Below are 17,952 nucleotides of genomic sequence, written 5' to 3'. Positions count from 1 at the left end.
CACCAACAAATAAAACACATATGTCAACTGATTTGACTATTTTATTTTATACATTTAAATTGATTTTGTTATAGTAACAGTAATATTGGTTAAATGTCAAATATAAAAATAAACTTATATTTTCAACTATTCAACATGAAAAAAAAATTCATGAAAATATTTAAATTTAAAATTACACTGTAAAATTAGTTAAACAAATAGATGAATAATAAATATGATTTATTTGCTTTTAATATTTAACATTTATTTTCATTTTTTTGTTTAAAAAAAATGGAAATGCCATTATGAAGTGTAAAGGTCATTTACAAAAAAATAACTAAACTAAAATTAATTATCAGAAACCGGGGGGAGGGGAGGGTTAAGGAGATCACATTAATTTAATAGTTGAATTCATGAATCGAGTGATTCTAGGTTTTTCATGGTGGTCTAGCTTTAATCGACTAATGAATTCAACTAATAAAATTAATTAGTTCAGTAGGTAATTTTTTTCAATCATCCCAATATATATATATATATATATATTACTAACGCCTGTTACCCCCGATGGAGCACAGGCCGCCGACCAGCATTCTCCAACCCACTTTTTTCTGGACCTTCCTTTCCAGTTCTATCTAATAGTTGTTCATTCTATCCACATCTGTCTCCATTTCTGGGCGTAAGGTGTTCTCTGGTCATCCTCTTCTCCTTTAGCCTTCAGGAATTCAACTGAGGGCTTGCCTTGTGGAGCAGTTGGGTGCTTTCTTCAAAGTGTGTTCTATCCACTTCAAGCGTTTCTTCCTCCAATGGAATATATATATATATATATAATTTAAATGTTTTAGTGTATTTTGAAGTATTGCTTCATTTAACTAAGAATGTAACTGAAACTAAATTTTTAAGTGTCATTTACACAAACACACTGTAAGTTGTTCAATTTTTATAGATCAATCTGAATGATTAAAAAATGTTATACTAATGCAAATCAAATAGACTATTAATAACGACATTTCTTATCAAGAAGCTAATAGTCAACTAAATACGGATCAAAATCAGTACGAGAAAACAAAATTTTCTTACTTTTAATTACCATCTAACTATTTCAACATGTGATAAGTCAAATATGTTTTATAACTTTCTTATTTTTTAAAACTTATGTTCCAGTGTACAATGAAATTCTTCAAATAATGAGTGTGAAATTATTATCAAAGTGGGTGGCGAGATATATACGTTACTTATTTGACTTTGGATTATTCTATTAATCTCCTAACAGATCTCTTACTATATACCTTTAAAATTTAAAAGACGTAATGAACCTATAGTAAGTTATCTACTATTGTTATAAAAGCATCTATATTATTTATTGCCTCAAACTGTTAAAGTCATTCGCGTTTTATTTTGTGACATTTTTTAAAATGTTAAATTATTTATGAATTTTAATAAATGATATACATGTCTGGAAGTAATTTACATCGTCCAGTGGTAACAGATGAGAAATCAATAACAAGTATAGAGTATCTATAGAGATTGTACTCAAGATCATCATTTCTGGCGCTAACCAATTTTACCTATGACAATGACCTTTATTCCAATGATTCATATGTCCAAATTTGATCACTTCGTGATCTAGAGAGACAACTATTCAATATCATTTGGTAATAAATTTTTCACACCCAATATATCTAAATTCCACCAGTTATAATTTTTCAATGAAACTAAGCTAAGTTAAATAGATTATGGATCAAATAAATTTCAAGAATTAGCTAAGGCATAGTGAGTTACAATGTTTAAGAAACTACACTGAAACAACTCAATAATATGACATTTATATGTGGTGGCAAGGATTCGTATTTTTAATACAGTCAAACAATTCGAATAAGTTTCATTAAAATAAAGTGAAATAAATCATCCTATATTTTTTTTAAAAAAAATATAGACTAAAATTTTTTAAAATAAACTGAATAATTGTGAATGAATCTAAATAGGAAATTTTCATTCATTCATCCATTCATATTCGTCATCATCATCATCACCATCATCACCATCATCGGTATCGTCAAGTTGATTTATAAAAATAATAAGATTTTATGCAAATTCATTCATCATCATTTAATATTTCGATTATGAAAAGTTGAGATTGTTGTATTGAATTAAATTTTTATGTTTTTAGAAAAAAAAAGAGCGAAATACGATTGGGAATGAGTAAACTGTATGTAACTTTGTCTATCCATATATGTATATTCTATTTTTCAAGAAAAAACCTACTTTTATGCAAAAATGATTAGTAGTAGTAGTACCTATTACGTTGACTAGTTTCCTTCTTTACTTTAGTACTCTAGGTATGAATAAAATTGTTTGTTTTTTTTTAAATTTCAATTCTTCTTGTATTCAACAAGAATATAGACACTTGAAGGCATGTTTATAAAATCATTTATCTATTTCACAGAAGTATAAGTAACTAAACAATAGTTAAAATTGAAATGAATAATTAAAAGTAAGTTCAGATTAAGTAAAACTAAAAAAAAAACAGAAATTTTATTGGTAGTAGTACTTGTGATGATAAACGTGGAGGGGGGATGGAATCATTTCAATTGTATTTAATTTTATTTTTGTTTAAATGTTCAAGAAAATAAGGAAATAATGATTTTTGTTGCTGTTGTTGTTTTGTTTGTAATTCAATTATCGAAATCCGGAATACATATATATATAGTCCTTGTCTATCTCTTTCTTATAAAATATATATAAACATAAAATATATACAATCATAACAGTGACAAAATACATCTTTTTATGAGTTTTGTTTTTGAACACCCACTATGTGTTAAGATTGACAAAAAAAACAAAACTGTTGAAGATCATAAATGAAAAATGTTTACATGTAATTGTGTATATATATGTATGCATATATAAACCCTATTGGTGTTATGTACACTATTTGCATAAATATTGTATGTATATACATAATATATATATGACAGGAGATGTGAATTAAATTTTGCGGAAATTAAGTAAAACAACAAGAAAGAGTATTCAAAAATAAAAAAAATTGAAAAACAGAAAAATAGTAATGATAAACAAAAGTTTCTATATTAACAGTCCTCCTAAAAAAAATTGAAAGTTTAACGATATAAATAGACCAAGTTTATTATTAGAATGAAGCCATTTGAGAAGTTTGTAAAAGATTAAAATATTATGATTTTGTAACGTATTAACTTAGTATTACATGAATTATATTTTACTTTTAAATTCATTTATTATAAATTAAATACCTGAAGATATATATATATATCATTTTAATCAATCTCATAATGACATTTACTAATATCAGAAGGGGCTTTTGTGGAGAGTTCAGTAATTTTTTATGATTGAAATCATAAGTCAATTGAAGCTAGACCACCATGGAAAACCTGGAAGCACTGGACTACCGTTTCATCCTATGGTGAGACTCCTCAGCAGTGCACATCCACGAATTCAACTAGAGAAAATTACTGAAATCTCCATGAAAGCCCCTTCTGATAATAATCATATGCTCACTAGTGACTCACTTCAAGAGATATTTCCTGGAGTTCTTGTGAGAAGCAGTGACCACTGGAGTTCAACCAGGTCTGTTGCGAGATATCAACTCACCGAAGACAGCGGTGGATGTGCTGCACAGTCTCGTGGATTAGTTGAAGTTAGAAATTAACATCGTTGGATGGTAGCCGGCTCAGTAGTCTAGAGGTTAAGTGCTCGCTCGCGAGACTGATAGGTTCTGGGTTCCTATCTCGGGAGGCGGGATCGTGGATGCGCACTGCTGAGGCGTCTCAAAATAGGACGAAATGGCCGTCCAGTGCTTCCAGGTTTTCCATGGTATTCTAGCTTCAATTGACTCATGATTTCAACTATACTAAAAATTTACTAATATTGAATTCAATTTTAACTAACGAGATGATACTTTTCGTAGATGAAAAGTACTTAATTACGAAAAAAATGTACATTTTATGTTAATAATTTTCTGTTTTGAACTTATTCAGATTGATTAGAATTGGATTGTAATAACCATTATTTCTACAGTTTTAGTTGAACAATGAAAATAGTAATGATATTTATAAAATTAATTAATTTAATGTTGTCTAAAGGATCCTCAACAGATTGAAAATAACATGAACTACTAATGAATAATATAATCAGAAATATATAAAAAATCACTTAATTGATAAACTTAAAAAATAGTTTTGTACATCGAATGAGATCAAAACTAATTTAATTTTTCCTGATTATAATAACTTCCCTAAAAAATTTTTATCATTTCATCCACTTATATTTTATTTACTAAGATTAGTTTATTTAATCATGTTGTGGTGTGGTCTACTTATATCCGTATAAGTCGTATATGGTGTTGGTCAGACATAGAATGTATTTTGGCAGAGGACCGATAAGGAAAGAACTGAAATGATGCGCAGTCGGTAGGAAAATGCATGAACAATGGAATTCGAGAAGAAACAGTGAAGAGTGAGACAATTGGTTGTTAATTTGCAAATTAACTGTTCATTGTATGGTTACCAGAATTTACTGAGATAGTCTGTAATTTTTGCTTAAATACATTCGATTATCCTAACCAGTGTTCTGTTCACTACAATGTCAATTGATTAAATAATCACTTATTTTTTATGATAAAAAATATCATCCTTTAACCTTTTATTCTTTGAAATCATATGCTGTTTTAAACCTTCATGGAGGATTAACAAAGCAAAGGCCTCATTTCTACAATTGAAGAACATATGTAACTCAAAACAACTGTCAGCCAATATCAAAGTAAGGATCTTCAATACAAATGTCAAGACAGTTCCACTGTATGGAGCTGAAACCTGGAGAACTATCACAATCATTATCAAGAAGGTAAAAGTATTTATAAACAGTTGTCTACACAAGATACTTAATGTCCGTTGACCGGAAACTATCAGCGACGGCCTACTGTAGGAGAGGACAAACTAACTTCCAGCTGAAGAGAAAATTAGGAAAAGATGTTGGAAGTAGATCGGATATAAATTATGGAAATCATCAAACTGCATCACGGGGCAAGCGCTTACTTGGAATTGTGAAAGGGAAACGGAGAAGTGGAAGGCCGAAGAACACACTACGTTGGGATTTGGAAGCAGACATGAAAAGGATGAATAGCAACTGGAAAGGGATGCCTAGCACAGGGTTGGATGGAGAGTGATGGTGGGCGACCTATGCTCCTTTATGAGGGGTAACAGTCGTAAGTTAATGTGTTAAAATTTCTTTCGAATATTATCAAATAAATTATTTTTTATCTCCTTTGCAATGAATCTAAACTATATACGACCAACTAAAAACCTTCAAGACGAATGAGTTTCTCCTGTTTCTACTTATCGTGTTTTGTTTTCTTTGTATTTTTAAAATTGTCGAAATAACGAGATATACAAAAAAACTTTCATAACACATATTTTCCTAGCAATTATATAAACTGGATAGATTTCAGTGCATTTTCACAACTATCCTAGCAAGTCTTATTCACTTGATGTTGTTCACTTGTATCTTCCCATTGTTATTTAGGACTGCAATTGATCAGTCTCCTTTTGGCATATATGCATCCTGTACGAACTGCCTCGATATTGCCTGAAGTCACAAGCTTTATATGTAATGATGGATGGAAGATACAAGTAAACAACACTAAGTGTATTTAAACATCACCCTATCGCACAAACAAGTGGTTATCAGGACTCAGTGGCCGAGTGGATAACGCGATGGCGTTTGAAGCGAAAGTTACTGGGTTCGAGTCCCAGAGTGAACATCAACTCTGAGATGCAGGTACATCCAGCTGACGAGTCCCAAATAGGACGAAACGCGCGTCCTGGATTCCACTACTAGCCACTATCCATCATTGTATATATCCTAGTAAGTATTTTAATGATATGATATTCATCTTTAACTCATTAGATAAAATTTCCATATTTGATTTGGAAAAAAACCTTTTGTGAATATTACTAATGAGTGTTGAATTTATTCAACATCATAAACATCATCTTTACCATGTTTACTTGTTTGTTCTTTTTTTCTTTTTTAGTTGATATACAATGTAAATAAAATATCTCATTATATTTTGTTGTTATCTTAAACTTTATGGAGTTTCTGTATTCTTATCATTATTTTATTAAAAGAAATTCAAATTAATACTACTGTGAAACACTCAATTAATCATACTGGACTTAATGTGAATAATAAAATATACTACTGAATTCATTTATATTTATTCATTCAAATTTATCTAATGAATAGAAAAGCTTTGCAGAGAGAGAGAGAGAGTAATTTTAATTAACATTAGTGAAGTATATAGTTCGGTATGTATGATTTACCATTGAAATATATTCACATACTAGTGTACAAACACAGCTGGTATCTAAATGTAAAGTATATTACAGAATGTAATAATGCTAACTACTTATTTTTTTTTAAAAAAAAAAAAAATAGAAAACCCTTAATGTTTATGCTGTGTCTATTACATAAATATTTACTAACTCCTTTCATTGAATCATTTGTAATGAATCGTACACTCTTTATAACTACAATTATGGTTACATTGGAAATGATAGGAAGAGAAGGGTTGGGAAAGATTGATGATTAGTGGTAGACTTTAATAAAATGTTAAATGTATATTTTCATGTTTCTTTTGCAACAAATACGTGTTTATTTATTATTTATAGACGTAGTATTGGTAACATTATAAAGTTCTGTGAATATATATATATATATATATATATATATAATCAACATCTCATTAGTATTCCATCAATCAACATGTAGTGATAGAGAATAAGTAGTTGAAAATAGACAATAAGGTGTGTGTGTGTATGTGTATGTATATAATTGTATAAACTTTATGAAAACAACACTCTATGTTATAATTGTTTTGGTAACAAATTATATTTAACAGTTGGTGGTTTATTTAATGAGCTTGTCAAAACTTATGCTAAAAACCATTTAGGTACACGTCAGTAGATAAGTATAGAATAACAAAAGAAAAAAAAGATTTTATACTTCCATCCTTTTCTTTAAAAAAAATTAATGAATCACAAATAGTATGAATTAAAATAATTCTAAATTAATTTCAAGGTGAGGATTAGCAAAGCAAGGGCAGCATTTCTACAATTGAAGAACATATGGAACTCAAAACAATTGTTAATTAACTTCAGACTGAGAATCTTCAATATGAACATCAAGACAGTTCTACTGTACGGAGGTGAAACGTGGAAAACTACTACATCCATCGTCAAGAAGGTAAAAGTATTTATAAACAGTTGTCTATGCAAAATAATCAACATTCACTGGCCGGATACTATCAACAACAGCGTTTTTTTGGGAGAGAACAAACCAGCTTCGAGCTGAAGAGGAAATTAGGAAAAGACATTGGAAGTGGATAGGACATATATTAAGGAAATCACCAAACTGTATGGTGAGGCTATCCCTAACTTGGAATCGTGAAGGGAAGCGGAAAAGAGGAAGGTCAAAGAACACATTACGTCGGGAAATAGAAGCAGATATGAAAAGGATGAATGTTAACTGGAAAGAACTGGAAAGGATTGTTTAAGACAGGGTTGGATGGGGAGTGCTGGAGTGCGGCCCATGCTTCTCCGCGAGGGTTAACAAGCGTAAATAAGTAAAGTAAATTAATTTCATGAATTCTGCTAAGTAAGCTTAAGTTAAAAAAAATAAAGAATATCAATAGCTACAAGCTCTTAATATGTTCCAATTTGTATGTAAAGATTTTGCGGTCCGTTGCATTCCAGTTTCAAATAATGCAATCCTAAATTTGATAATTTTATTCTATCAAAAAGATATTGAATAGATGAACTTATTTCTTATGAACTGACAATATTAAGGAAGTAACAGGAAATTTTTTATTCCTAGTTGATAGATTCGGAAAAATTGACTGAATATGAAAAATGTCATCGTAAATTCCCTTTTTTAAAGATTGATTTTTTTTTATTTAAAACCTATTTTAAATCATTTCTATTTTAGAGAACTCGAAAAGATTTTTTTTTTCCATAACTTTAACCAATGCGTTTTATAGATATGACGACGAAAACTGACGATATATAGATTTTACTCCTTTATTTATGAACAACAAGTAACAACTAAGACATATACCTTCGAATTAGTTAAATCTCTTAATTTGTATTGCTAACTAGAGCATACGCATTCATTCAATTCTGAATTTTTGGACTATAGATTGCGGTGAAGATATTTATAAACAACTGATTACTAGAATTATGGCTTAACACTATTTATACAGTCTAAAGAATTCGCCTATAGAAAATACAAATAGTAATCTAAGCACTTTGAAGACTTAAGCATTTCGGCTGTTTAATCCTAAATTCTTAGTGCATTCGCGCATTGAACCATGTAATTATCATCCATTCTAGTTTTTTTCTTTATTTCTTACCTGGTACTCAGTTGTTTTAGCCGCTGTCATTTTTCATTATAATTATTCTGCTGTTACTATCAATCTTATGTTCTCAATCCTTTCTTTTTACTAACAAATTGGACAGCTATCTCCTATAATCTTGATCCTTACACCGTTTTATCTTATTTTTTTACCATGAGACTACTGTAACAATGTCATGTGGTCCTTGGAATTCCTGAAAAATCTATTATGTAGTCCGTTTCCGTTTTCTGCTAAACTGTTATACGTATTAAATTATTATAAATACAGTGACGCTGCCCAGTAAGTGATATCATGAGAAATGGAATTTTCGCACTCAACAGTATTTATTTCCTTTTGAATAGCATGATGGGTGGGTGTGTTACATTGTTTTACCTTTTTATTTCTTAAAAAAACATTAGTAATCAATATTTTGTGCTTAGTTTCAGGTATTATCAATCAGGTATGTCTTCAAATTATTTGCATGAAATAGTGGAAATTTTCGCTTCTATAATTACGTAGGTTTGATTAAATTTATTAAATTCCATCTTTGATTTACAAAACAACTCTTGTTTACCCACTACAAAGAAAGAAAATATACTTTCTTCAGAGCTATTTATTTCATTTTGTGGTTAAGAATAAATTAATATATCATAATGTCTATAAACTGAACCTGAATCAGGTAACCATATCTATATCAACAAATATTCATTTCACATGAAACACTTGAAAGATAATCGTGAATTCTTTTTGTTTTGCGAAATATTTCGCATTTTTTCCTCTGTACTATTTAAAATTGAGCATCAGTCCCCTCAAGATTACAGGTTCACCTTGCTGACGAGTGCCAAGTACCATAAAACCTAGGTCCAGGGTTTCCTGTTCACTACCTCCAACCACCATCCTAAACTTTTGTTAACCTAATTTCGGTTATTTGCGTACTCTGAAGAAGTGGCTTACATTAAGTGATGAAACGTCAGAAATACAATGTTTCTACTTATTGGGATACAATAAAAAAATATTTATTACTAATGGATGGTGTTTATTTATGAGGATTTAGATATACGAGAAACCCCCATTTAATCCTGCTAAAGAATGTGATTCTTGTTTAGGACTAGTCTGAGGACTGGTCAAGAGATGATTCACTGCGTCATCACTTGTTTCTAACCACTTGGTTTATGTTTTTGTATATAACATTGTTGTTAAATATACTTTAACACATAAGTCATATATTTATAATTCTTATTCAATCTCTTAAACTTATTTACATCTTTTCTATATAATACTGATATAGGATATCAGTGAATTCTTATCGAGTTCATTCATGTAAACATTTTATTTTAAAATACTATTGACTAAAATCAACTGATAAGTATCTAATAAAATAAAATGGATTTAAGTCATTTTACTGAAATTTTTGTTCTTAATTGCTTCATGATAACAAAAGAAAAGGATATTGTAGTGTGATCTACTTATATCCATAAAAGTAGTAAATGGTGATGGTCAAACATAGAATGTATTGTGGCATCAGACCGATAAGGAAAGAACTGAAATGAAGCGCAATTGGTAGGAAAATGCATGAAAAATGAAATTAGAGAAGATGAACTGATATTTACAGAAGGAACAATGAAGATTGAGACAATTGATTGTTATTTTGCAAATTAACTATTTAATGTATGATTTCATTTAATATTGTTTGTTTGAATCTTCCCATTGATGTTTACGACTGCAACTGGTCAGTCTCTAATTGACATATGTGCATATTGTGCGTATCGCCTCGATATAGCCTAAATTCACAAGCATTGTAAGCAAAGATGGATAGTGGCTAGAAGTGGAATCCAGGACGTACGTTTAGTCCTATTTGGAACTCGTCAGCTGGAAGCGAAAGGCATTGGGTTCGAGTCCCAGAATGAGGATCAACTCTGAGATGTGGGTACATCCAGCTGACGAGTCCCAAATAGGACGAAACGCGCGTCCTGGATTCCACTGCTAGCCACTATCCAACTTTGCTTAAAATATTTGTTTGTGGTTATCAGAATTTAGTGAGATGGTCTGTAGTTTGTGCTTAAAAACATTCGATTGTCCCCAGTCGTGTTTTGTTCACTACAATATATCCAGTCTAAATTGTTTGTCTTCAATGAGTGAAATATGAAATATCTAAACTGAATAAATCAGAAATTAATGAACTAATGAAAATGTGTATGATCATAGTTTTATCATGTTTAATTTGAATAAGAAAGAGAATATAAATAAATACTATTGAATATTATGAATTTATTGGCAAAATTTTTTAAATATTCATTAAATTTAAATTCACTTAGTACTGTTTGTTTGAATCTTCCCATTGAGACTCAACAGTTGCAATCCTAAACATCAATGGAGAGTTTAAAATGAACAATACCAAGTGAATTCAAAATTCACCCCATTGCACAAGTAAGTGGCTATCAGAATTCAGTAGCTAAGCGGATAACATAGTGGCGTTTAAAGCGAACTATACTGGATTCGAGTCTCAGAGTGAGCATCAACTCTGAGATGTAGGTACATCCAGCTGACGAGTTCCAAATAGAACGAAACACTCTTCGTGAATTCCACTGCTAGCTACCATCCATCTTCGCTTATAATTCACTAAATTTGTTGCATATCTTTATAAAAACTAAAAAAAAATTTATAAAATAAACAAACCATCAAATTATATTTATAATATATGAAATGTTATTTGCGTAAACCAACTCTTAATTGAACATTATTAATCTAAGATATTTCATAACATAAAATTTCAAACCGAATAATAACTCTGTTCCATTGAGTAAACAATCACGTATATATATATATACTACTTATTATAAATGTGATCAGTTATGAATAGTCACATGTTAAATAAAATCATATAAGAGTAAGTTTTTGAAAATTTTTAATTAATTTCAATTAGATAAACAAAATTTGTAAAACAAAATAATTTGAAAAATAAAATTTTTTTGATCTAAAAATTTGAAAATAATAAAATTTACTACTTAAAGCGGTATGAATATATGACATTTTCTAAATATATACAAATATACTGACTATGTTTATAAAATGTACGTTTTTTTGTTTTAATAATCATTTTGAAACCAGTTTATATACATATATTATTATTAGTAGTAATAGTAGTAGTATATATTATTAGTAGTATAACTAGTTTTTCAACAGATGTAGTTAAATTGATTTTATAAATAAAACAATCACATAACAACAAGTTCATGTACTTTTATATTTACAAATAGATATGTTTATATCAGAAGGGGTTTTGTGGAGATTTTAGTATTTTTATAGAGTTGAGATCATGAGTCAATTGAAGCTAGACTACCATGGAAAACCTGGAAGCACTGGACTATCACTCAGTGGTCTATCGGTTAAGGGCTTCGGCTCGAAACTGGTAGGTCCTGGGTTCGAATCCCGCGAGAGTGGGTTCGTGGACGCGCACTGCTGAGGAGTCCCATAATAGGGCGAAACGGCCGTCCAGTGCTTCCAGGTTTTCCATGGTAGTCTAGCTTCAATTGACTCATGATCTCAACTCTATAAAGATATGTTTATAATTTGTTGATTTGTCAAGAAAAGGTTAATAAACATAATATTCTATATCTAATTCGTTACGTGTTTGTTATGTGGTTGAAATTACGTTATCCTCGTAAACCTAACAATACAAATGCTTCCGTTCTTGAATCGATACCATTCGGGGTTCCAATGGAAATTGAGGAGGACTGAGCAGCTAGTTATTTTAGTGCGGTAATTCACATCCTTGAAAAATAGATTTCATTTATGTCAACAGTAAGACAGTTATCCATCAACAACAAGTCCATGTACTTTTATATTTACAAATAAATATGTTTATAATTTTTTGACTTGTCAAGAAAATGTTAATAAACATACTGTTCTATATCTAAGTTTATTAATATATAGTATGAAAATTATTATAAGATTTAGTAAAACACTTCATATTATTTTAAAAATGTCCACTTCATTTTTTTCTCAATCAGTTTATTTTATGAAAGTAATTGATGTTATAATTTGTATTTCTGTTAGTAAAATTTTTATTTATATATAGTTGAGATCATGAATCAATTGAAGGGAGACCACCATAGAAAACTTGAAAGCACTGGATGGCCGTTTCGTCCTATTGTGGGACTCCTCAGCAGTGCGCATCCACGATCCCGTCTCGCGAGACGGACCTATCAGTCTTGCGCGCGAGCGCTTAACCACTGATCAAAGGTAAATAACATTGAAATTCAAACTAAAGCATTAGAGATACCCACCGATAGAAAAACAATTTATTTTCAAGTGAAGTATATTGTAATTTTCAAACTTATTCATGTATTTTGTTGTGTGTTTGAAAACATGAGTGTTTCAACATGGTAACAAAATAAAAACTATTGAGATGTTGTATGGTTTTCTATGAATATATCGTTGATGTTCTAGTTTATATATTAATCACACATGATTATTAATAGCTTTGCAATCTAAAGTTATTGACATTTTCGCAAAGTATTACATTGTCAAATCCACTTGTTTAGGTAATATACAAAAGTTGTGGTTTAAAGTCAAAATATTTCTCAGTAAGCATATTTCTTCTATCCCAAAACCTGAATTGAATTATGATAACTTTTGTGGAAAATTGAAATGCATAAGTTATCTATGTGCTAACTGATTATTATTCAAACGAATCTATTTTTAAATGTTAAGCCTGAGTTTAGTGTGGAGGATCGTTTTCTAATGTTCACCCACAATCTATTAGTTTCGCTAAGGAACGAATAAACATTTGTATTGTTACATTTACTACTCAAAAGTAGTATAAATATTATATTAAAATTTCGCTACCTGTTTGAAATGTAATGCGTATAAACCTAACAATGTAGATGGTTCAGTTCTTCAGTCGATACCATTCGTGGTTCCCATGGCAACATGAGAATTGAGTAGCTAGTTATTTAGGTGCGGTACGTCACATCCTTGGAAAATGAATTCTATTTGTGTCAACTTTAAGAAAGTTATCCATCAACAACGTCGGATTACTTTTGTTCTTTAAAATGAAGCTATAACTTTCAGAGAATAAAGCTTTTCACCACAGAATAGTTTTAAAAGTGTCAACCAATCATCCTACTTAACCACAGAGCTGTAAGGATCACTCCAAAGCACAAAAGATGATGTTATCAACACGATATTAGCAACTAAAGATCATTTACATAAAGAAACATTGTTCCAGAGACTCAAAAGTCCATTTCTTGTTTTCATAAAGCACACTAACTACAACAAGACGTCCAACAGAGTTTCATAATATGAATTCCCATTGAAGCTGTAAAATTTAAGAATACCATGAGATTTGCTTTCGTATGTTATTGAGTACTTTGTTAGTAATTGACATACAGCGCATGAAAACCTCTTGATTTTTTCCTAGAATCTATTACTTAATGAAGAACTGCAAGTCATGATACTATGTCCATTATTATTTATCTCTTAAATTAATGAAATATCATCTTGCCAATTTCGAAGTGATTCTGAACACAGGTGACTTTGAAATACGACGAGGAGTATAAACAGATTACAGCATAAAAAGTTTCCAAGTTGATCTTGACATCTTACCTAGTTGAGCTAAGTTATGGTTGGCGGCCATCAATGTAACTAAGTCTGTGTATACTAGACATATAGACAGCAGAGACTACAGAATTAGATAAATGTCTCTGACCTCAGACCTCATCCACAATGACTTAGGGATCACAGTACAGCATGACTTGAAGATCAATTCTTACTGAGTCTCATATTCAGTTACAGGATTTTAGATCAGTATAAGCATTGAGAGGGACTTTCTTAAATTTAAATTTAAAAATACATTCATAATACTTTATACAGTCCTAGTGAAATTTAAGTGGGATTATTGTGCTCAGGACAAAAATCCTTGTTTAACAGGATACTCGGATTTACTTGAAAGAGTACAGAAAACAACTACATGTGAGATTGATGGAGATGATAGGTTTCATTTATGAAACACGCTCCGGGAATTTAGATCTCACTAAACTATCGGACACCAAACTAAGCGGTAAATTAATCATGGTACATATGATGCTGAGCAATAATTTTGGATCTATCTTCTCATTTATTCACTCACGTAGGCTAGAGTGACTCAGATTATACAGAATTTGAGCTCAAAATCGTGAACAAATCGTATCTTCATAAGGCAGAAGATTTTCTACCATATAACTGACTCCTAGGATTTGTCACCTCAAAAAGTCTCTGCTTCCCTGACCTACTCATTGAAGAGAAACGTAGACATAAAAAGAATTTTTTTAAGATAGTATTAAGATAGACTATTTGACCCCTTCTTTCCTGAAATGAAAATCTGTAATTAAACAATAAAGGTACGAAATAGAAAAAAACCGATATAGAAACAATGTTATTATCTTTAAAATAATAACAATATTCAATAATTCAAGTAACCATTATATCTTGAAACATAGTTTATCATAATAATTAATAAATCAACTGTGATATTGTTACTATGAATATTGTTATCACTGATGTTTATTCTTATTTATCTAAAAGTAAAAAAAAACAAACCTGAAGCAAAAATTTATAAAATATAAAATTAAAAAAAGAAACTGACAAACCAAATAAATGAACGAAATTAAAATTAGAGAAAAGGGAAGAGAGAGAGAAAAAAGGTGTCATATTCATTAATTTTTTTTCTTTTCCAAAAAGGTTTGATTACAGTTCATTTACATAAAAAAAGTAAGTTTGAATGAAAAAAAAAATTATAATATAAGTGGATATTTAATAAATGATACAAATAATACTTACTAAATAATAAGTAAATGATGAACTTATAGTCATATGGATATTTATGCAGCTAAGTAAATCAGAGAATTTAAAAAGGGGAACAGAAAACAAGAATATACTGAATTTATATATAATATAGATAGATAGATAGATCAGTTCTAATACTTTCTTATAAACAAATTTCACATGTTCACAACATTCACACTAAATACATGAAAAAGTTTTTCAAATGATATTTCGTTGATGTTTAATTTAATGTTATAGTTTATATTTCTACAACAGGCGCCATTATTAATTAAGAGATAAAGAAAAAGAAACAATCCATTATTTGTATGTTAATGATTCACGATAATCTTTGATCGATAAGAAAAGTCAATATAGAATGTTCTTAATATTGAAATTTATAGTCCAACTAGGTATATGCATAACTGATCATAAAAAATTGTTTAAAAAAAGAAGTGTTTCAATGTAAAAGGAATAATAGTCATAATATACTGATATTTTGAAAAAATAACCTTGTTGTATTTAAACATTGAACGAGATAGGTGTGATTGACAAAGGTACAATGAATAATTCATTACTATGAGAAATGTAGACATGTCAGCAGAAACGATAACAGGAATTATCCTTATTTATCATATAAATATCAGCAGTTAGAATTTAGAGAAGAATTTTGGTTGTTGTTGGATAAACCAAATGATATTCACTGGAAATGATCTACTCGTTGTTGTTATTGTTGTTATGTGTGTGTGTGTGTTTTAAAATCTCTGTATTGTGTTATCGTCATTGTAAAGAGCATTGAAACAAGTAAAAAATAAAAATATTTTCGGCTATTTGTATAAAAACATAAATTTTTTTATGTTTACTAAGGCATTTAGTGTGAATATTTCATAGTTACATTGTTCAATAAACTAAAGTATCATTATAGTCTTAATAAAAAAATACAAATATTTATCATCATTGATTGTTTTTTATTTGTTTCAATATACAAAAAAAAGTTCTTTTTATTGTAGTTAGGGTGATTTATTGGAATGATGGAAGTGATTTTCAACACTGATTTATTACTCAATTCATAAGATTACTATTTATTATTATGTTTACCATTCATAGTGTTATTATTATTACTATTATTTGTGTATACATCCAGTGTATTTGTTAAGACTGCCGTATGTGGATTCAAGTGTGTAGTCTGTAGGATGGCCTGTTCTAGTGCCTGTATAAAAAACAAAAAAGGAAAATGATTTATATATATATATATATATATATATATATATGACTAAAACTAAATATAGTAATTTTTGTAGGATAGATGGAATGTGAAATCCAGTACATGCTTTTCGTTCTATTGGGGACTCATCAAAGAGGGTTTAACATACAACGAAATAGTTCAAATCAATACAATTTAAATGAAAGTGCAACAATTTTTAACTTTTGGCTAGTAGTAGTAGGGTGAAAGATGCAAGTTTCTTTCTATTTCAGATACATTACCTGAATTTATATGAATATTGATGATGATGATGATGTTAGCATTGAAGTAAGAACTTAGAAGCCGTTAGTTGAAATGCTTGTGAGAAATTGAAAACTCCTAATGATAATAATAAAATGAAATATTTTTTATTGGATGAGTTAGAGGTGTTAAATTTCGAGTTACATTAATCTACACATAAATCAAACACATCTCTGAATGCATGTTATGCTGAAATCCTGTAAAATCTGAATTAAACTGTAAAATATGGAATCAGTTAATGAAAAGAACATAAATTAAATTTCACCAAGACTATGAATAAAACTTTAATACGCTTTTCATAATAAATACAATAATATTTAAAGTTTATAATGACTAAGTGTTTGCTTGGTTAAGGAGATAACTGATTCATTACAATTTAACTCAATAAAATAGATGAGTTAGGAATGTACAAATGACTATTTCACTCTGGGGTAACTACATCTCATATTTCGAAAGCAGCGAAAGAAACCCATTGTATTATTGAAGAAAAATAATGACAATTCAACGAAGAACATTTTCTGGATGACTCCATTTACTTGAGATATACAGTCGTATTTTTAGTTAATTAGTTTGCTAAAAATCATATCTGGGCAGCATCATTGATGAACACAGTGGATCTGATGCAGATGTGAGAGCGAGGATCTGCAAAGCAAGAGCAGCATATTTACAAATGAAGAACATCTGCATTTCAAAACGATTGTTAACCAACACTAAGATCACAATTTTCAATACAAATGTCAAGACAGTTCCACTGTATATGGCGGAGACGAGGAGGACTACGAAAGCCATCATCCAGAAGATACAAGTCTTTATTAACAGTTGTCTACGCAAGATACTTCGGATCCGTTGGTCAGACACTATCAGAAACAAGTTACTGTGGCAGACAACAAACCAGATTCCATTCGGTGGAGGAAGAAATCAGGGAGAAGCGTCGATAGTGGATAGGACACACATTGTGGCAAGCAGCCAACTGCGTCACAAGACAAGCCCTCACATGGAATCCTCAAGGCCAAAGGAGAAGAGGAAGACCAAAGAACACATTACGCCGAGAGATAGAGACAGACATGAGAAGAATGAACAAAAGTTGGATAGAACTAGAAAGGAAGGCCCAGGACAGAGGGGGTTGAATAATTCTGGTCGGCGGCCTATGCTCCATTGGGAGTAACAGGCGTAAGTAAATAAGTTTGCTAAAAATAGTAGTGCGCAGTAAAATAGTTGTGTTACATGATTTTTTAGGATTGAGGTA

General features: G+C 30.0%; 1 non-coding gene across 1 annotated transcript; it reads left to right on the top strand.

The window, feature by feature from the left end:
* The first annotated feature begins 5,701 nt into the window (after positions 1-5,701).
* On the top strand, positions 5,702-5,768 carry Smp_tRNA_00602_Gln_TTG.1.1. The gene has a single exon. It is a non-coding gene (tRNA).
* The last annotated feature ends 12,184 nt before the right edge of the window (positions 5,769-17,952 follow it).

This window comes from Schistosoma mansoni, chromosome W (genome assembly GCF_000237925.1).
Source record: "Schistosoma mansoni strain Puerto Rico chromosome W, complete genome".
NCBI lineage: Eukaryota > Metazoa > Platyhelminthes > Trematoda > Strigeidida > Schistosomatidae > Schistosoma > Schistosoma mansoni.
This window is presented reverse-complemented; position numbering and strand designations above follow the sequence as displayed.